The sequence below is a fragment of the Cavia porcellus genome, unplaced genomic scaffold (assembly GCF_034190915.1).
Source record: "Cavia porcellus strain 051 isolate PalLab524CR breed Dunkin Hartley unplaced genomic scaffold, mCavPor4.1 scaffold_2, whole genome shotgun sequence".
In the NCBI taxonomy this organism is placed as follows: Eukaryota; Metazoa; Chordata; class Mammalia; order Rodentia; family Caviidae; genus Cavia; species Cavia porcellus.
The window spans coordinates 22675716-22698327 of record NW_026947485.1 but is presented as its reverse complement, the minus strand read 5'-3'; the positions used below and the strand labels follow the sequence as shown (position 1 = coordinate 22698327).

At 33.6% G+C, this 22612-nt stretch overlaps 1 long non-coding RNA gene across 2 annotated transcripts in view; it reads right to left on the bottom strand.

The window, feature by feature from the left end:
* Nucleotides 1–22310, bottom strand: part of LOC134473756 (uncharacterized) — a 49843-nt gene extending 27533 nt beyond the window's left edge. The window contains exons 1-4 of one of the 2 annotated variants that reach the window (XR_010044175.1): nucleotides 22047–22310; nucleotides 14982–15014; nucleotides 4192–4260; nucleotides 1878–3653 (exon numbers count right to left, since the gene is read on the bottom strand). This is a non-coding gene — a long non-coding RNA (uncharacterized LOC134473756). The remainder of the gene's footprint in view (nucleotides 1–1877; nucleotides 3654–4191; nucleotides 4261–14981; nucleotides 15015–22046) is intronic. The other variant, XR_010044176.1, reaches the window with a different exon arrangement.
* Nucleotides 22311–22612: the final 302 nt, after the last annotated feature.

Here is a 22612-nt window from a genome sequence, read left to right as displayed (position 1 = left end):
TTTGTATAAACAGTTCTCAAAAGAGAATATGAACTTAGCGTAGAAGCATATAGGCATCTTAAACAGCCTTTGATGATCAGCATAAGAGGGCAGTGTTTATTTTCTTGCTGCATGTGAAAGTTCATTCTCAGTATCAAGTTTATTTTGTCCGCTAACTTTGTTAACCTTTCCAATTTCTTCAGTATTTGGTGTCCTTTCACAAAGAGCTGCTGGGATAGAACGGTTGCATCAGGGTTAAGGGTCAGAGCCATTACCGTGTTAACCTGAAGCTTATATACTAGTCTTTGAGCTCACAATGTGTTTTTGATTACTTTTTAAAATAAAAAATGCCATCAAGAATCCTATAGGAATGTAGTGGGCATCAACGAGACCGCCCATAAGCACCATTTTTTTATAGAACACTGAAGACATTTTGATTCATAAAGTTAACAAGGAGATCAAGAATAATGCAATTTTCATTACTTTTTGAAACAATAATTTTTCATAATTTCATTTTATAACAACTGATTTTATGATGAAGCTTCAAAAATTTGGTGTATTTCTACTGACATTTTAAAATAATATTTGCATTACAGAATTCTTAATTAATGAAATATTATCTAAGTTACTGAAATCATGCTATCATAATGAATAACTAAGAGATATTTTCTTGTAAAGATTTACTACTAATCCTTTAGTTGTAATTCATTTCACCCCAGAGACATTCAACGCATTGCTTAGAAACAGTATTTGCAGACTTCACCAGGGAAACAGCTCTAATCCTTAAGGTAATCATCTTTCACCCTCCTCTCCAGTTCTTTCTCCTTTTAAGTCCTCACTGGTCTTTTTAGAAAAACAAAAACTAGAAGACAGCTATTATTTTCCTCCATGGGATAGTCTACTCCATTCAGGCAAGTAATACCACTTTCTGTTTACCTTCATCTAAAACAAGTGCACAGGGTCACCCTTCCTCAGGCTGATATTTTCCCAAAGGAAAGAAAGACTATGTCAGAAGACCCTCAGATCACCAGCTCTGAACAACTGAGAAGCTCACTCTCTTCGCCATTTTAAAATTTTTGTATTTCATATCCATCAGGACTGAGAAAGACAGAAGATGATAAGAGAAGAAGAAAGAGAAGGAAAAACATTTTTCTAGGTCAGAACTTACACTCTGAATCTGTCTCAATACCTTCTTTTATTTTTATTAATATTAACAACAGTTTAGAGTGTACCATGATCGGGAATAAGGTTAAGAAAAGAGACTTCATTATCATTTTATTTTAATTCCAGCATTTTACAAAATAATTTCAGGCCAAAAAACATTAGTGGATAAGGAATGGATTACATTTGTTCATACACCATGGCAAGGGAAAGGATGACACTGATTTGGGGAGTGCATTTGCATGAACAAAATTTTTATCAGTTGAATGAGATTTCAGAACTCTGTACTAGGAGTAAGTTCTTTAGAATTGTGAAACCGTTTAGTTCCCTTATCTTTATTTTTTGGTCATTGACCAAACTTTATCATTGGCATTGGCCTTGGCTGAGGAAAGTCAAGCATAATAATGGCCAGGAATAGTTTGAATAAAACTATCATGTATGCAATTTGGTAATGAACACTAGGCATTGAGTCCTAGAATAAACAGTGTCTGCCATCAAAAATACTAGTAATTGCTAGATTAAAAGCTTTTATTCTCAATTTGAAATTTGTACAAATTCTAGAAGTTATTTGAGTGTCTTATTTTCAAAAATAAATCCTTAATCCATATACACTTAGGAGAAAAAAAAAAAAAAAAAAAAAAACTTTCTAGCCACCATGAAACCTATTTTCCCAAAACATTTTAGTTTAAGAATCAATCTGAGGACTGGGGATTTAGCTCAGCAGTATAAGTACCTACCTGGCAAACATGAGGTTGTGAGTTCAATCCCTGATACCAAGAAAAACAAACAAACAAAAGAGTCAATCTGCATTGTAGATGTGCTATTTGAATCTATCCATGATTTTAAAGCCAGAAACTTGCAAATTCCCAGTCCTCTCCTTTACCATTCACAAAGTTTCTTCAGTCTTCTAGAATTTCCGGCTGCTTATTGCTGTAATCAAATTTTTCTGAGTGCCAGTTAAACTACTATTGGGCAATAAATCATGCTCTTAAGGAATCAGTAGAGCAAACACAATGTAAAATGTGAGGAAAAACTTAGGTTTAACGAATTTATGCATAATTTTGAAATCATACTCTTGGGAAGCAGTTGTGACATGTCAGTTATATGTTACATATTTTTATTCCACCATTTGTTTATGCTTTGTACATTATTTTAAATCACACAGATGAGGAGTCAGGATCATTTTAATATTACGTCTTTTTAAACTTCTGTTCTAACCCTCACCTATCCTATCACTGTTGTCACTTTTTCCAAAAACCATCAACTACATCACTCACCTGTTCAATGCTGGGTTTGTAACGGCAGAAAACAAGGTTCACATTTTGTCTCTTCATATACAAACCTCACTGGCGCAGCCACTGCTTGGTCCTTTAGTCTGGCTACCTCATATTGGCCGTATAGTCACATCAAACTACACATTCTTTAGACAAAGGCATTTTTTAAAAAAATGTCTCTTGAATCTTCTAATAGGATCTCATACCTCATTGTTCTTAAAAGAAATAAAAATATATAATTATGAAGACCAGTCTTCACCAAATTTAGATCATTCTTCTTTGAACCAGAACTGAAACCTCTTTTGCCTATGCATCTCTCATGCATTCAGGTTTCAGTGGCAATTTCAACTGAAAACATCATCCTGGAATACTTTTTTTTTTTTTTTTTTTTTTTTTTAAGTCAGGATGTGGCTTATTCAACCTGCTCTTTGGACCGTCTTATTATTATGCAAACGCATAAGTGAATTATAAGAATTCACTTACTGGTTCACATATTGGTTCACCATATAAAATCAGCAACCATGTTACAATTTTTGTACACCACAATCAAAAAGAGATGTTTCACGTGCTACCATGCTATTAAGTAGCCTCAGAGATGTCTATTGCTGTTTTAACACTGAGTTCCACAATGAGGTCATGTGAAAGAAACCCTGGTTTCTATACCAAGTGGTTCTCCTCTAAAGAAAAGGATTTCTCACTCCCTCAAGGTGCTGAGAGCCACAGGCACACAGCTCAGGACCAGGGCCAGCCTAAGGTCTGCAGGCACTCCAGGCAAGCAAACAATTTGGCAACCATATAAAGCCATATTCTTCAATGTTTGGTTAGCTCACACTTTATTAGAAAAGAGATTGAGACCTCATCAAGAAATGAGCAAAATAATTTTCAATAATATTTTTCTTACTCATAAAATAATAACAAAAACAAACAAATATGGGCTTGTAATATTTTGTCAACTGGTTGTACAGATATTTGGTCAAAGTTTATTTGGGGTTCTTCTGTAAGGCTTTTATGAGTGAAGTTAACATTTAACTTGGTAGACTAAATAAAGAAGGCTGCTCTCCATAAGATGGATGAAATTTCATCTACTCAGTTGAAAGTTTGAATAGAACAAAAAATGTTGACCCTCCCCTGTGTTAGAGAGAATTCCTCCCATCCAGTGGTCTTCAGACTTGGATATTAGCTTTACTGTTGCTAAAACACGTATGCTTCCTGGGTTGCAAGACTGTCAGTTTTATTTTCCTGTAGATAACAAATCCAGGAAAAAATAAAATGAAATACAACATAAGTTTCAATATCAGAAAATCTGTTAATACATTTTGACATTCAAATATATCAAAATAAAAATGTTATATAATTATGTAAAAGGAATATTATAAAATATTATGTAAAAGGAATTTTATAAACAGTATGAAATAAAAATCATCTCCTAATTATACATATGTACATGTATATGTGCATATGTGTATATACATATATACATACACTTGTGCAAATGTACCCATACTTGTAGATGTATATATCCACAAACCTATATCAGGCCTAATGGAGGAAAATTAAGAAGATATTTAGCAGAGCCAACATTGACACAAAATGCATTCTAGTCCCACAATTTGTCTTTCTGTTAATCTAGAAAGAGGAATTAACAGTATAAAATTTTGGAAGTTTAATAATAGGATTATCTGGAGTTGATATAATTGTATACAATGAAAATATAACATGATTAAACTAAAATGCTAGCAAATTCTATACATTGTTGAATATAATCGGAAATCAATACCTTTCATGAAGATACACAAATGATTCCATAACCTAATGCAAATAGTTCCTTTCTTACAATGATGCATACCTGAAACAATAAAAATATTTAAAAATTGTTCAAGTGGTATATTTACGTGCAATATGCAAGATTTACATGAAGCATACTCTGACACTTTGAAGCAGTATCTGATTTCAAAATATACTACAAAGCTATTATGATAGAAACAGTGTGGTACTAGCATAAAAACAAACATGTATACCAATGAACCCACATAGAGAACACAGAAATTAATCCCCACTCATTGAGCCAAATGATTTTTGACAAAGGTGCCAGGAAAATACAGTGAGGACAGTGAAGACAGTCACTGGTGTTGTGAAAATCAAATATACATAGGCAGAAGAGTAAAACTAGGCTCCTTAAACTCCCTGTATACAAAAATCAGTTCAGAATGGATTAGAAACATACACATTAAATCTGAAACCATGAAATTACTATAAGAAAACACAGACAATTATTTCAAGATATTGGTGGGAAGAGACAATGAGATTATATTAAACGATGAAGTTTTTTTGCAGCAAAAGAGATAAAATTAAGTGCTAACTCAGACTGGGAGAAAATATTTGCCACCGACTCATCTGAACTGAAATTGAGGTGCAAAATATACATGAACCTCACAAAGTGGAACACTAAAACAAAAAATCTAATTCAGGCTAACCTAAACAGAGACACATCTCAAAAGAAGACAGGCAAATGGCCTAAATGTATGTGAAAAAAAAAGCTTGATATCATTACTTACCAGAGAAATGTAAGTCAGTACCACAATGATATATCATCCTATTCAGTTTGAATGGTTATCATCAAGAAGACAAAAACATGTTATTGAAAATGCAAAGAAAATGAAATTCTTATATGTTACTGTTGGGAATATGGATTAGGACAGCCACTAAGTCAAATGATGCCACAATTCTCAAAAACTAAAAATAGAACTGCCATATACACCCACAATCCACAACTGGGAATATACCAAAAGGAAATGAAATCATTACTGAAAAGATACTTACGATCTTAGGTTTATTACAGCACTATTCAAAGTGGCTAATATGTGGACTCGACTCAGATGTCCTTCAACGGATGAATTAATAAGGAAAGTGTCTTATGTAAACACAACAGAATAGTACTCAATCACAAAAGGAAACAAATTCTGTTATTTTCAGCAATGTGGATGGAACTGGAGATCAATACGTTCAGTGACATACAAACAAGCACCACAAGTTCTCACTCAGACGTGGAAATTGATGTCAGCCTCATGAAGAATGCAAAGTGATGGTGTCCACAAGGCACAGGAAGGTCAGGGGAGGGTAGAGAGAAAGGGACAGAGTGGAGAAATTACTTCTGCTTCTTCTTTAGGACAGTAAAGTTAAAATTGTAGATTGCTTAAAATAATATACAATATATCACAAAATGAATAGAGGATTATGAAATTTCCAACACATAGAAATGATTAATTGTTTAAGAAATAGAAGTAATTATTATCCTGATTTTATTATGACACATTGTACACATATATTAAACTATCATAACATACTCCAGGAAGATGTGCCAGTATTATGTCTCAATAAAAGTTTTAGCAATAAATAAAATACTAGTAAATGATACAATGAAGTCTTGAAAAAAATAATATTTTTCCAAAAAGAAAAATTATCAATTTTAAAGGCAATGAATTCAATACTTTCTTATAAAATATCAGAAAGATACTTGTTTTTAATCAGACATTCTCATTTCAATGTAGGAAAAAAAATCCTAAGAATTAAATTTGAAATGAATGAAGAGGAACTTAGTCTTACAATATATTAAAATATGACTAAAAGCAACAGTAATTAGTACAGGGAGATAAGAGTGCACAAAAAATAAACAGATAATTTGAAAAAAAAGAAGAGAAAGGATAGAGCTTAACCCAAACCCATCTAGGAAATTTCTCATAATGACTGCAATTTAATTACTACTGGGAAGATGGAATGTTTAAGAAATTATGTGGGGAAATTGTAGCCACTTAAGAGAAATACTAAGGTAAACTTACATACTTCATATCTTGCACAAAAGTGAATTCTAAACAAATAGAAGATTTAAATGTGACAAATGAAACTGTATACACCCTCGAAGTAATGTTAATAGTTTTATAATCTCTAGAGGTTAAGAAACTGTCAGGTTTTACCAAACAAGCTACCTAAAACACTGATAACATTTGCTCTTAGGGAGGTGTTGGCTTCATTGTGTGGAATTAGTCCTGCTATAGGTTCCAGTCATTCAAGCTCTGATCTGGGTGTTGCTAGGAAGGTATTTTGCAGCTGTAATTAAAGTCCCTAATCAGTTGACTGAAAGTGAAAGAGACTTTCCTAGATATTCAGCATGAATCTCACTCAATTTACAGGAATGTCACAAAGCAGTGCTAAAATTTCCAGGTTTCTCTCAGAGAAAAAATTAATCTTGCTAGACATATCTAGTATGTCTGTGGAGATCCATCCTGCTGTTCCTCTTCTCTTTCTGACTGCCTGAAAACAAGAGCTGTACCCTGTGCTTGTGATGTATGCTGAATCTGAGCCTGCAGGGGGTCTTCTTTCCAGATCAGCTCTGCTACAGGCTTCTGACAACCTCAGCCAGGACCCATAATGATACAGAGAGAGAGACAGAGAGAGAGAGAGACAGAGAGAGAGAGAGAGAGAGAGAGAGAGAGAGAGAGAGAGACATAGAGAGAGAGGAATAACATCATTCCTGGGACCAGAAGATTATAATGGAGCTAAAAACTAACTATCGCCTAGTGACCTCATAGCCAGCATACTGTTGCAGTGTCACACATTACCCATATGTCTGTGGCGCATAAAGAAAATTTGTGTGCTGCCAATCCTATGAAAGTATACCACAGGTAATTGTGTATAGTGCCTTATTCTTACAATGATAACAAATCACTGTACAACTGGTTTATGTATTTAGTATACTACCCTTCTACTTATAAAAAAAGTTTACTATAAAATAAAAGGCTGTATGACAACTGCAAAAGTCCATTACATCTTGTGCTTACTATGTCACTTGACAGCATTATTTCTCTCATTCTTAATTTAATCTTATTGTTTTGTTCATCATGACCCTACCTTCAATAGACCATGCTATAACCAGTTGGCCTGATTGCACAGTAGGCTATAACAGGTGAATGTGTGTAAATGCATGTTATGATGTTCACACAGTGAAAAAAAACACCTGGTGATGCATTTATCAGACATACTCATTGATAACTGATGATTTTATATATTCTTTTAAAATGTACATATATGTATATTAAATGTATTTATGTGTATGATATATATATATATATATATATATATATATATATATATATATCATCTCCTACTGTCTCTGCTTCTCCATTTGAACAGTTTGATGTATAGTATCTGCATTGCTAGGATGACAGATTTAGGAAACACATATTTTACTCTATTTAATTTTATGTATTTAAAACTATAAAAACACACACACTATTCAACTAATAAATCAAATAAATTTTAAAAACATGTCTTAAACACAAAGTATTAACTTCATTATTAATGAATAGAGACATATTCTTGCCCCTCATAAAAGATTTATAAACCTGCTATTTAGCTATTTTCTACCAAAATTATATCAAAGGCAGGCATGGTGAAGCGTGCCTGTAGTACTGACACTTTGGGAAGCTGAGCCAGGAAAATTATATGTTTGATTCCAACCTGGAAAACACAGCAACTTAGTGAGATCCAAAATGAAATAAAAAATAAAAAAGAAAGGTAGTGTAGCTCTGTGCAAAGGTCCATACCTCAATCTCTGGTATCATGCATAAAACAATTAATTCTAATATTTCCTCAAGCCCTTGATATGTGTTCATTGTTTTCCTACATGTGATTCTACTCTTAATTCTATCTTGAGTATTTGCAATTATTTTAAACAAATTATGTTGAAAAATTGCTATCTATCTTGACACATAAAAATGAGCACTGGTTTACTTTAGACTTCGCTCTTACCTCCTAGCATGAAATTGACCTTTACTTATCTACTGGGCCCACCTCTACTCCTGTCCAGAACAATACAGAGTGACAGGCGGCAGAGTTCTTAGTTTAGGAGTATCTAGACTTCAATCTAGCCATTGCTTTTATTAATTTTGTAATCTATGGTATCTAACCAAAATGGTTTAAGTCCCATAACAACCTTCAGTGTAATGACAATAGAACTGGATGCCCCACACCAAGTAACATCATAAGCCTGAAAGCATTCATAAACTGAGGGATACTGAGTCATTGCAAGTGCTGGTTGGTATTGTAGTTATTTTAGAGTGGAGTATATTTATACTTGTACTAAAGCTACAATTCAAAATAGAGAAGAAAAAAAAGAAAAAGAAAGAAAACTATGAGTTATCTGAGGAGATTTGCACTGTGTAATCTGCTTTCTACATGGAACTTCCTTTAATATGACACTGGTGGAGGATGAGTTAGCTCTGCCAGAATCCCCAACCTAGTAAGGAACAAAGTTGAGTTACAAAACTAGGATGGCCTGGCTTTAAATTTGGTACTGGAATAATCATACAAACAAACTCATTTATAGGTTATAGCCATAAATATGCATGTAAAAGGACTCAGTACTTTACCTCAAAGAACTATAAAACAGGGTTTGTTAAGACAAGCGTGCATTAGAATCACTCAATTAGATTTATCTTGTTTTGTATATCTATCAATAGAGGAGAATAGCACTTCCTTGAAATCTATTTGATAAGGAAAGACACATCTGCCAAGTTTGAGGTTACATTAAAACATCCACTTGAGCATTTGAAGAGAAGTGCTACACACTTTGTTATGATCTTGCTCATACTTCTGTGCATTTTGTCAAAAGTGACATTTTTAAATCCCTCCGATTAATTACAGGTTAATTCTAATTTTGCATAAAAAGATGAAAATAATCTATTATTCTTTTCTGAATGTAGGATGTTACTATGGGTCATTTTTTTCTGAATAATTATTAAATATCTGCTTCCTAAAAACTCACTGTATTTTTGAAGTCATGAAGTAATCTACTATTATAATTTTTATCATTAGTTTGTATTTCATTTTTTTAGAATCCATTTTTGTTTTTATGAGACACGGTTTAGCTACGCACTTCAGGCTGGTCTTAAGCTCACTTCCTGGTCCAGGTTGTCCTTTAACTCACAGCAGTCTTCCTGCTTCAACAGAGTGTGTGCACTCCACACCCAGTTTGAGTTTGCATTTTTGACTGAGATTCAACTAACTCATTTGAGGGCCTCCTAGTTGCTATGTTTTTAGCATATTATTTGATCACTTTTCAAAACAACCCTTTTTGCAGTTTCAAAATTTATTCAATAGATAGCAGGAACATAAAGGGCATGATTACACTTGTACTGTATCCCTGAAATTGCTGAGAACAGATCACAAGCATTTTCTCACATGCACAAAAAGAGGGTAGGATGTGGTGGACAAGTTAACTGATGTGATAGTGGCAATCATTTCACAGTGCACACATATTATATCTTCATTTCATTTGTCATTTATACCTCAACAAAGCCAAAAAAAGAAATCAAAACCAATTTATTAAGCACGTATTGTAAATGGGTACATTTTACTGTGTACGTTATACAATGATGCTGATTAAAAAAAAAAAAAAAGTTGAATCCACTTCTACTGACCTATCTAGAACTTGCCTATGCAGTAAGAAATGTTAGTGCTCCATCTCACACTTTCACATTACAAGAGTAGCCAGCTTCTTCCTGGTTGTTTTTTCCTGCACGTAGAAGGTTGAAGAGACTTCTTCAGGTGAATTTAAATTACATCATTCCCTTGTTCAAATCCTTCAGACTAACTTTCCAAAATTACTTTCAAATCAAGCTAGGATCCTGGGACAGGAAGGACCCAACCAGAAGCCAAGCAGCCAGGCTCTCTGGTAAGACGCTCAAGCGACATGGCTTCTAGGAGGAGAAAGATCAGCACCTCCCATGAGCCTCCGGGCATGAGGACTGAGCATCAAATCCTACCCCCACCCCCTGTAAGCAACCCAGTGGTTCGGAGGACAGACTGAGTTTAGCAACTAAGGTATATAAAATGATGAAATGCTTAATTGCTTGGTTGATTTTGCAGGCCTGGGGCCAGTGATCTGAGCATCTCTTGGGAGGACGACAGTGTGCAATACAGCTAATATGAGGGATTTCCATTTATCTTATCTTTGAAAACCAATATTCCTCTCACTGTTATGCTGCGTTCAAGTTGTTTTGCTTTAGTCAATATTCTGTTTTGATTGATTTTGTTCTGTTTTGTTTTTGGTTTGATTTTGCTACACCTGATGGAATGAATCACTATTGTGAAGATAACAAGATATACCATGGTAGTCATTGTTTTCTAGTAACCTGCTCTGAAGTTCTGTACCAATTTTGCTGCTTTGTTTTGTTTTGTGGGATTTTACTATCTTTAAAGTAATAAATAAATAAAATCAAGTTACTACTTTGAATAAGAAAGCTAACGGTTAATTTCTCTATTACATGCTTCCCACAATTTGGCATAATATTTATTTTCCAGACATACAGCATTCAGAATTCTGCCCCCTAAATACAGAGCCTGTACCCTGAAGTTCAACTCTTTCCTAAGGCTTTTCTAAATTAAGACAAATGCCTCCTTCTGCATATTTACACACTTCTGCATACACAAGTGCCTATAGCCCATGATATATGTATATACTTTTGTTGGTGGTTGTGAAGGTATCACCCAGAAATTAACATATTTAACCATCCTTTGGAAATGCGTGTGAAATACTGTAAAGTGGAAGTTCTCTATGAATTTTAGTTGCCTTTCCTCTTTATTTTCCTCTGATTATAAGCACCTTGAGGGCAATGTTGCCATCAACTTACCACCTGGCCAGTTCTAATATGGCAGGTGTTCAATAATTTGCATCAAATAAAGATCTGTGGTTGACTGATTGACTTCTTGGCAAGTGAAATATATTTGATATTCCCCTTGAGATTACAAATGGTTTATGCACTTCACAAAACACCATTATTCAGAATCATTCTGGCCTTGAAAGAATCTGACCAACAACTTCTAAATAAAACATTAAGGGCTCTAAAACGAAGTGTCTCCTGTCCACATGGGATGTTTTCATTTTTATTGCCCTATTGTTGCACACGTTTTGGTCTGGAAGGTGGTTTACACACTGGAACTCTCCGAATTCCAACTCACCAGCCTTGCGCTGGGCTTTCTGTGCTTTGTTTTCCTTGTGAATCGTGGATTAGAACGGCAGCCTTTCTGACCTGCAATAAAACTCACACATTCTCTTAAACATATGCTACTATACAATGAATTTCATTGAAAGAAAAAGTAAATGTGAATTCTATCTGACTGATTCTTTTCAGCTTTTTAGTGCTGTGGTTAGAACGATCAAGTAATGCCAGTTATGTCAGAGCCAGGAACTTCAGGCCTCCATAAATTCTGATGCTGGAAATCCTACGACAGAATTTGAAAGAATATTTTTCTTTGGCAGGATGTTAGACTTTTTTTTTTTTTTTTAAATTTCAGGCCCTTCTAGTGAACTTGCTGTTATTTCTCAGACAAAGCAGAATCAGAAATCATATTCCAAGAAAGAAAGTGACACAAGATAAATGGTTAAAAATAAAATTCACTATTAGAAAATGCCATTTCATAGTTCCCACTGGTGTATTACACTTTGTTTTTTCTTTCTCTCTCTCTCTCAATATATATTTTACAAAATGCACATTATTCATTCCCTCACCAACTCATAATGGATCCTAATTTGAGCATATGAATAATTGAGTTACATTATTAAATAGAAATCTTTTAAAAACTCATCTTTCATAGATATATCCTTGTCGTTTCTAAAACTTGATAAGAAAAGATATCTTATTTATCAGTGAAAAATATTCTTAGAAAATGCCTTTCTTCCCTCAAAATACACAGTTCATTCTGGTCACACTATTGTACATAAAAACACAGGAAAAGTAGATTCTAATTTTTAAAAATTATATGTACATTTCAGTGTAAGTCATTTTAAGAAGGCTTTTCTATAAGTTATACAATGTTATTTTTTTCTATGATAAAGCCATACCAAAAAACTGCCATTGTTGATTTTTTGAAGGCAGAGTGAGGGAGGAAAATCATGATACACCATTATGAATTACGGCATTAGTTTTATTTCCCTTTTAAAATTATTTTTAACTTAATATACTTTGATTTTATAGCAGTTTCATATTTATGAAAAATTTAGCAGAAAATACAATTTTTATAAATTATTTCCACCTTTCTTCCATTCAAACTTTCCTCTGCTATTAATAACTTACATTAATGTGGCACATTGTTAAGTTTCATATAACATACGTGTTTTGGTAAAATTAAAGTGAATACATAGACTATGCTTTCTAGAATCTGAATGCACAGTTCCTAGCAGACATTTGAACTTTTCCTTAAATATAAACAATACTAACATATGTAGTTTTATGAGTTTTATATTTTTATAAAAGCTCAAAAAAGAACTTAGATCATCCACTCCACTTGTATGAATTTTTATAAAATTTTAAACCTACTTCTATGCTTACTTTTAAAGACATGTAGACATACACGCAATGCACACACACACACTGTTTGTTTCTGAGGCCTGCGTGGGCATTTTGCTGTACAATGTGCTAATTGCTCTTTTTGTCCCAGGCAGTTTCTGGGCTGGTGCCTTGGTCTGCTCCATCTGTGTTTATATATCTTGTGGATCACTCAGAGCCCTGCTGCATGTCCCTTCAGCTTCTTTCAAGACTGGGCCTCAAGGAGTCTGACTGAGGTCCAAGTCACCCATATCAGTTACTCCCAAGAGCTTACCCTCGTCAGAATCTGCCTTCCACCCATATTTTGATGCAAAATCATAGGCAACATATTCCCTCAACTGAGGATAATAATTTGTAAAAGTGAACTCAAAAAGTAGTTGATAAATTACTCTATAAGACCTTCACTATTAATTTCTGTCAGGAGACAGTAAAATACTAAAGGGCATCTAATATTGTTCCAAAAACAACACTTCCTGCTGCATAGTAGAACTCTGCAGGGCCAGACTGAAATTCACATTGCTCAACTCATTATTGAGTGCTATCTGAAATTATCTGGATAAAGTTAAACAGAGGTATTGTTTTTACTTAAAAGTATAAATACAAATCCATATACCAGTAAATAAGATCAACTGTATAAGCCTAACAATGTTGACAACATAGGTCTAAAATAAGGGAGAAAGAAATTAGCAGATATTAGAAGTGAGCACTATAAATACAACTACATAAAAATTAATGAGAGACTTACGCCTGTTTTAATGGGTATCATTTAAAAGGTATCATCTATCCGATTCTTGGATTCTTTTAGGTAAAGTAAATACTGATTTATGAGTTTGAGTTGCTGACAAACAATTCCAAATATTTGTTTTAAGGAAATTCAGCAAGCAACAAAAGAATTACTCCCATTCTCCTTAGTGAGACCAAGAAATAAGAAAGAAAGTGAGAAGTTCATAATTGTAGAAAATAAAAAAAAAAATACTGCAGCTCACAAGCCTCAGGAATAAAGTGAAAAATGCAATAGCGTGTTAATATAGACTTCAAAAAAAATAATATGTAAACTCAAAAGATGCATTTTAAAACAGAGAAGGAAAAGGAAAAAAAGACTGAAAGGAATGAAGACGGAGATGATAAAAAGAGCTAACAATCACATTATGGTTATTTCAGAAAGGACAGAAAGATTATTTAAAGAAAAAATAGCTGAAAAGTTCCCCATCAGGTGAAGAACCTGACAGTTCAGATATAAGAAGGTCTCTAACCAAACCCAACCCACAAAGACACATCACACTATGTGATGTGTCAAAAATGAAAGGCAGAGACAACCTCTAAAACATCAAGGAAAGAGAGGTTTCTCACAGAGAAGAGCATTTCTATAAGGCTATCGATGGATTTCTCAACAGGACAGGGAGATATTTTCAAAGTGATGAGTGGAAAAACTAAACATTGCAATCTAAAGTACTGTCCCTTAGAAATGAAGAAGGGAGCTGGAAATGGAGTTTGGTAGGAGAATGTATGGGTGCCAGAAACGAGGCCTTGTGTTCAATCCCCAGCACAAAATAATTGAAGGATTGTCATGGTTTATGTCGGTGGCCCCCCAAGCCTCATGCCTTTGCATTGTGCATTTGTGACTGTTTCATTGTCTAGCACTTGGGGGTGTGAGTGCTACAACCGGCCTAGGGGTGAAGCCAGGATGTGATATAATGGCAGGAAGCAGGCGTGTCTCTCTCTTGCTGGTTGCTGCCTTGCGGTTTGCAGCCACCATGAACTGTGGCCTCACCATGCCACCCTGCCAAGGAGCCAACTGAGTATGGACTGAAACCTCCAAAAACTATAAGAAATTTTCTTTTTCCAATGTTGGATATCAGGTATTTTGTTCCAGTGACGAGTAAAAAGCAACTAAGACAAGGGTGAATAAACAATTTGCACAGTAAACAAAAACTGAGAAGGTTCATCATCAGCATACCTTCCTTATAAGGAACATTCAAGGAAGACCTTTGAGTTGAATTAGTAAAATGAAACATGCAAGTGAAAGACAAACTGATAAATGTATTATATAATCATATTCAGAATATCTAATGCTATAATGGTTATGCGTAAGTCATTGGCAGAAAGATTAGCAGAAAGATTAAAAACAAAATTTAAGGAAAATTATAGAAGGGCCAGGAATACAACTCAGTGGCACAGCACCTACCTGACAAACACGAGGTCTTGAGTTTGATTCCTGCTACCAAAAAAAAAAAAATAGCTTCAATAATTTTTTTAGTAAATATATCAGTTATAACAATAACATACAAGGAAAGGTATAGTTTTTTAGGTAATGAAAATTGCATTGTTTGGTTTTTTTAAAGTTTTTTAAAGTTATGGTGGGTATGAACCCCATATAAACAAAGTACGAGCTTACAGACAACCGAAAAAAAATAATAAAAGTTACCAAGAAAAATCTTCACATCACAAAGAAAGATGGCAAGACAAGAAGGATACACAGAATGGAAATAACTAATTAGAAAATAACTAATGCAGTAGCAATAGCCAATGTTTCCCTACCAATATTTACCTTCAATGTAAGTGGCTTCAAGTTTTCCATCAAAAGATATAGTGGCTTTATGAATTAAATAAAGTGGCTTTATGAATTAAACAAAAATAAGATTCAGTGTGTTACCTACAAGCCTTACTTTAGCTTGCAGGATGCACGTAGAGTGAAGGAGCAAGAATTGACAAAGTGTGTCTGTGCAAATGGAAAACAAAAGAGTTTTCCAAGGGTGTGTACACATATCAGACAAAAAAAATTGAAGTCAAAAATCACCAAAAAAGAAATGTAACTATATTATAATAAATTCAATGACAAATTAATCAAGTTGATATAATAATTAAAAACGTATAACATACAAATAAATATAAATATAAACTGCTAAATATGCATTTAGCAGTAACACAAGTATCATAGACTTCAATTGATGGATGAACAGTAATAGATAATAATAGGAGGCATAAATACTCCACTTTCAACAATGTATAATCATCTAGACACAAAATCAATAAAAGAGTAAATTTAATTATACAGTAGACCAAATATTCTTGACATATATGTACAAAACATTTCATTCAATAGAACCAAAATATACCTTCCTCACAAGAACACACTGATCCCAATTTACAACACACTTTGTTAGGCCACAATACACCCTTAAAATGAATAAAATCATGTGAAATATACTTTCTAATCATAATGTTATGAAACTAGAAATCAATAATATGAGTAAACCTAAAAATTTACAAATGTTTGGAAATTAAATGACATGCTTCTAAATCAGCAATTCATCATAGCAGACATGGAAATGGAAGTTAAGAAATTTCTTGAATTAAACAAAAATGGGAATGTATCAGAATTCATGGGATATGGCAGAACAGTTTTAACAAGGAAATTTTTATCAATAAAATCCTGTATTAAAAAGAATAAATTTGTTAACCTAAAATTGTAGCTTAAGAACTAAAAATAGATCAAACAAGATTCAAATTTAGTAGAAATAGAAAATCAGAGTAGAAATGAGTGAAATAGGAAAAATCAAAGAAACTGAATTGGTTTCTAAAAAAAAATGGACAAACTTTATCTAGACTAACAGAAAAATCCAGTAAATAAAATAAAAAATGAAAGATGAGACATTATTATCAAAACTACAGAAATACAAAGGATCCTAAGATACTACCTATATGCCAACATATGGGATAACTTAGAAGAAATGGAAATATTTCTCGATACAACTTATCAAGACAGAATCAGAAAGAAACAGGGCTAGGGTTTGAATATTTATCTCTTTCAAGTTTCACAATGAGACTTAATGCTATTGTAACAGTACAAAGAACTGAGATCTTTTGGAAGTGTTCAGTAAATGAACTTACGTCTTCTGCCATGTTATAATACAGCAAGAAGGCCTTAACCATATGCAAACACCTTGGTGTTGGGGCTTCTAGTTTCCAGAACTGTAAGCCAGTAAGTTTCTCTTCACTATAAATAATTCAGTCTATGGTATTTTGTTGTAGCAGAAAAGATGTACTAAGAAAAAGAGAGGATCTGAAGGGAATCAACACTAAGTACAGTGGGATTGAATCAATAATCAAAAACTTTCATTAAAGAAAAGCTTGAGATCTGACAGCTTGATTGGAAAACTTACTAATTATTCAAAGAAAAAACTAATATGAATGTTTCTCAAATTTGGCCAAAGTATTAAATGAAGAAAATATACACTTTTCAAGGTTAATACTACCTTGATACCAACATCAGACAAGGACATCATAAGAAAATAAAATTATAGACCAATATCCTTGATGAACATACATTGAAAATTCCTCAAAAATACCAGCAAACAGCATTCGGTGGCACATATACAAATACATACACTGTGATCAAGTGAGATTTGTCTCTGGCATGCAAGGATAGTTGATATGCAAATCAATAAGTTTGATATGACACATTAAGAAAATGAAGGATTAAAATCTTGTTATAACCTCAGAAGGTTTAGGTAAAGCATTTTAGAAGATTCAGCAATTCTTTTTTCATAATGAAAACTCTCAGAAGTTAAGAATAGAAGAAATAGACTGCAGCAAAATAAGAACCATACATGAGAAGCCTGCAGCTAACATCGAACTCAATGGTGAGAAGTTGAAAGCTTCTATTCTAAGCGCAGCACAAGACACAGGTGCCTCTTACCACCACTTTGTTCAACATAGTGCTAGACAACAGTGAAAGTAATTTGACAATTTTAAAAATAGATAAAAGATATTCAAATAGAAAAAGAAGAGGTGAATTTTTTCTATTGGCAGATGATATAGTCTTATAAAGATCACAAAAGTGAATCCTTGCAGAGTATTCTTAATTCACCAAACAAAAACTGTTAGAACTAATGAGTAAATTCAGTAAAGTTGCAGGATATAAAATACCTACAAACATCAATTACATTTTTGTATAATAGCAACTAACAATCCTAAACAAGAATTTAAGAAAGCAATCCTATTAACAATAGTGTCAAAAAGAATTAAGTAATCATTTAAATAAAAGATCTAAAATTATACAACTTCTTGAAGAAAATTTTCAGGAAAACCTCCATGACATTGCCTTTAGTAATGATTTTAGATTTGTCACCATAAACAAATTTTAGATTTTAGATTTGTCACCGCAAAATAAAGTAAAAAAGTGATTTGTCACCATAAAATAAAGTAAAAAAGCAAGATTATGTTAAACTAATTCATAGAAAAGTAAACAATCAACAAAATGGAAGAATAATCCCAAAATAGGAGAAAATACATCTATTCAGTCTATCCAACAGGGAGCTAATGTGAAAATACATTAGAAATTCCAATGACTCCATTAAAAAAAGTAACGAGTAAAAAAAAATAGGGAAAAGGTTTGAGCAGATATATTTCCAAGAACATACAAATGATTAATGCATATACGAAAAGGTACTAGACATTATAAATCATCAGGAAAATGTAATACAAAACCACAGAGAGATATCTCTTCATATCCAGTAGGCTGGCTGCTATCGAAAGTTCATCATAGTGATATTCACAATAATCAAAATATAGATACCATATACTTCTTTATGAGTGAGTGGATCCAGAGACTATCGAGCTGAAAGAAAGAAGGAGGGAGGGATGGAAGGAGAGGAGGAGGAAGGAAGAGAAAAAGACAGACAGGAGGAGATTTCTGTTACTGTTTTCTTTTTACAACTATCTTCTAATCTGAGGTTATATGTTTTTGTATCTGTCTGTGACCCTTCTAGTTGCTACCTTAACTGTATCTGTGTTCACACAACTAAAATCAAGTTCTTTCTGAAAGCATGACATTTTAATCAGTTGGTCTGTGACATTAGTAACAAAAATAAATACGAAAACAGACTTGGAAAAAATTTTTTCTTGCAATAAAAGTTATTTCTCTCTCTCTCTCTCTCTCTCTCTCTCTCTCTCTCTCTCTCTCTCTCTCTTTGGGTGCCTGTGTGTAGTGCACTTCTTTAAGACTTTTATAGTTAGTCTTGTTTTTTGCACCATTTTGGGGTCTATTTATAGGAAGTGTCCTTTGGTAAAGGCTGAGTTTTGGAGGGGAGGAGCAGCAAAGTTATCAAAAGCGAGAGTAAACTTTGTATTCGCATATAAAGAAATAGTGGTCAATTTTTTATCAAAACTTACTAATGTTTTAAATACAAGACAAAGCTTTGAATAAAATTTTTAGATTTAAATGCAGATGACTTCAGCTATGGATATAATAATTAATATTTTTATGATGGGATACCAGGTATTTTTTGCAAATGTCAACTGTTAAAACAGTAATTTGATACTTCTTGAATACAATGGGTTATTGAAAAGAAATTTATTTATAAGAAATTGTAGTTTAATTTTGATTTTTCTTTGTTACTCAAAATATTTTCTGTAATATTGATTCTTATTCATTTTGTTTGACATAGGTCAATCTTTCTCTGCTAGTGGCGAAGTATTTATTACATGAAGCAATAAAATTAATTTTATCAATAGAATAACATAGAAATAAAGACTATCCTTCTTCATTTTCCTTTCCAGAAATTCTTTTCTGTAAATCTCTTTGGTCATAAAACTCACAGAATCTACCATTTGGTACAAAGACATCAAAATAATTGATTTCATGTGTTGCTTGTTAAAAGTAAAGAACTATTTCTTGCTACATTACTTTTTTGAGATCAATGTAGATACAATAAAGGAATTAAAACTACATTTTTATCCCACACTTACTTGCTATATACATCAATTAATTCACTTTCCTCTCACTAATATAGAGTGGGTATAAAATTCACCTGTTCCTCTGGTAAAATTTGGCAAAGTAATTGTTTTCCCAAAAGGTGACGTGTTCATAGCATATAAATTACAGAATCAATTAAGATTACTTTTACTGTTATTTCTTTATTTTCTTTTTCCTATATCTTCAAGGAACAAAAAGGTATATCTATCTTAGATTTAGACCTTTCTCAGAAGTCTGAAAATGTTTCAGCTGTATGTTGAAAGGACTTTGGTATTTGACTCTCTTTCCTGTCTATGGATAAGAGTCTGACTGTTTCCATAAACAGTGGCCAGCTGGTCCACTTCCAGTACCATTCAACAACCGCCTTCTCTTCACAGGGGAAATTCATCTTGATTGTATCTTCTTCTCCACCTACATTAGGAAACTCATTAAAGATTTTGAATTTATAAATGCTTCCTTAGCCAAGACACTGAATGAAATGTTCAGCTGCTAATGTAAGTCAAAACTTTGCCTGAGAGTTTCAGTGACCGCTCTTTGTATACTAAGCAGGTTGTTTGGAGAAAATTTTGGACTCTTTAGAGTAATACAATATTAGAGAAAGAGGACACTTGAGGGACACGTATTTGCAGGGCACTTATGAGAAAGAACCAAAGTTACTTCCTGAATTTAGCACCCAGCTACATGAAATGCTATGTGAGCAAGACACATTCAGTCTGTATTGCCTATTTCTTCACATGAGTGCCTTAAATGCAGCAGTAGCATTGGGCAGAGTGGCCAAACTTAACTTCAAAACAATTCTGTCTCCAAGAAGAATTAAAGCACAGAGTACTCAAAGTTCTAATTAGATATATCATGTGACAATTTAAATGCTTTCTTTCTCCAGTGAAGACTTACTATTAAGATCAAGGATACCAGACAGAACAATAACAACAATAATATGAAGAAGGCATACATTTTTAAAAAGGTAAATTAAAATTAAGTAATAACTAACATTACAAGTGAATTTTCTAAAGCAGACAAAAAATGGTCTTAATTTTAAAGCATGAGCTAGGGAAATTCCAGCAAAGGATAAGAATCAGAAGATTTCTGCAAACTGTATTGAAAATGTCAACAGTGTCATGGGTAGGCATCTTAGAGTATTTTGAAAAAAGACAATGAACAGTCTTCTGAATATAGTGAGACTAAATTAAGTCCTAGAGAAATATTTATTTATTTCATTACACTTCAGGGATCTCTATATTTTGTTAAAAGTACAGTGTCAACACAATTTAAAAAAATATTTACTATTGATTTGGATTCTCCTCAAAATTTAGAATTCATACCTTCCAAGAACTGGGTTTGTTATGAGAGTCTGCTCTTACAAAGAAAGGAAAAGCTCAAATATAAAGAATAACTTAAAACTTTGGAAACATAAGACTAAGATTTATATAAAATTTCTTCACGTATAAAATCACTTGGGCAGCCAGTATAGCATTTGGTTCTCTCAACAATCATATGAAATTGGCAAGTAAGTGCCATTTTTTCCCATTTCCCAGATGAAGAGGATGAGGCTCCAAATGTTTGCATGCCTTGCCTGTGAACAACGTGCTAGTTAAACTGGGAGCCCTGAATTCAGTTTCCTCTGACTCCAATAACCCTGTCCTGCATCATGTGCCAGAAAATCTCTACACAGGAGAAAAAGGGTGACCAATTATTTAGTATATCAAAAATTAAATAATACACTAATTTTGCTAATTAAAACATTTACATATGAGGTAACAAGAAAATTAAGGATACCAAACATGCAAAAAAAAAAAAAATCCTCTCTTATTTTAGGTTTTTCCAATTCAAAGATTTACTGAAATGGCTGTTGGGGATGACAGTAAACAAGCCAAAATGTAAACATACCATGAAATCTCTGAGCACACCAGTAATCATTGAAATGCAGACTCTGCTCCTAGTCTGGTTAATTAATATAATGTTAAATATTTCATATGGAAGGATTTCTTTGAGGGGAAAAATGAAATGAAGCTAAGTTTGACTGGAATTTACAAGCTCATTTAAAGAAAAGTCTCAACTATTTCTTTTTCTCACAAATGTAATACCTCCCCAGATGGCAGTCTTTGTAGTTTGTGGCAGTGATTCAAAAGGCATATTAACGCGGCTCTCCCTGCTGCATCAGGCATTTACAGGCCTCCCCACAGAATGGGTTCAGCAGTAATTAAAATAACACCCTTCCTCTGGGTGAAGCTACACTTGAGGAGTTCAGGGATATTTTTTTCTTTCTTCGGGTAAATCCCACCCCCCATAAGAAAAAGATGAGAATGGAGGAGCTGGAGGGAGAGAAGGAGGGAAGAAGACGAGAGGAGGAAAAGAAACTAAAGATTGCATCCCAAAGCATGAGTCTTGCACACCATGGTAAACTGTTAATATTTCCTTCGTTCTCTACCAGACATTGATAGACAAACAAGTTTAAAAAAATACAAAGGAAAGGGAAAAATATCATTTACTCACTGTAGCAGCAGGAAATCAAGGAAAGAAAATAAACAGGGCTTGAATTGTGGGCCTTTAACCTGCTAGTCAGACAGTTTCGTTCTGTGTGTTTGTGTGCTGGTAAATGGCAAAGGGAGGTAAGGGACAGAGGCTTGTGGGATTCCCGGGACTCCCACAGCTACTAGTCCAGCTGTACAAACACGCACAAGCTTTGTTAAGATACGGTGGGCAACAAGCTGAAACTGCTGAGCTATCTGACCTATAAATCCCTTGCAAAAGCTCCGCTTGAGGGGAAGCCAGGAGTTCTGTGTAAATGTTTTATCCAGCCAAAAAGAAGCCTGCGATTGGTCACTTCCGTCTCTCTCTTTTTCTCAATGGATGCTCGGGCTAGCTACGTTTAAAGTAGCATGGTTAGATGCACAAATGAACATCTGAAATTCGCTCTCCCTCCACGCCAAACAAGAAAGGGAATAATGACTCAGATGCTCCGTCTTCATGACTTTACAGCTCGGGGCATATGTTCCACAATTATGAGCAATAAATTCAGGCAGAGCAATGGAACTTTCTGACATTATTCTTTTTGGTAA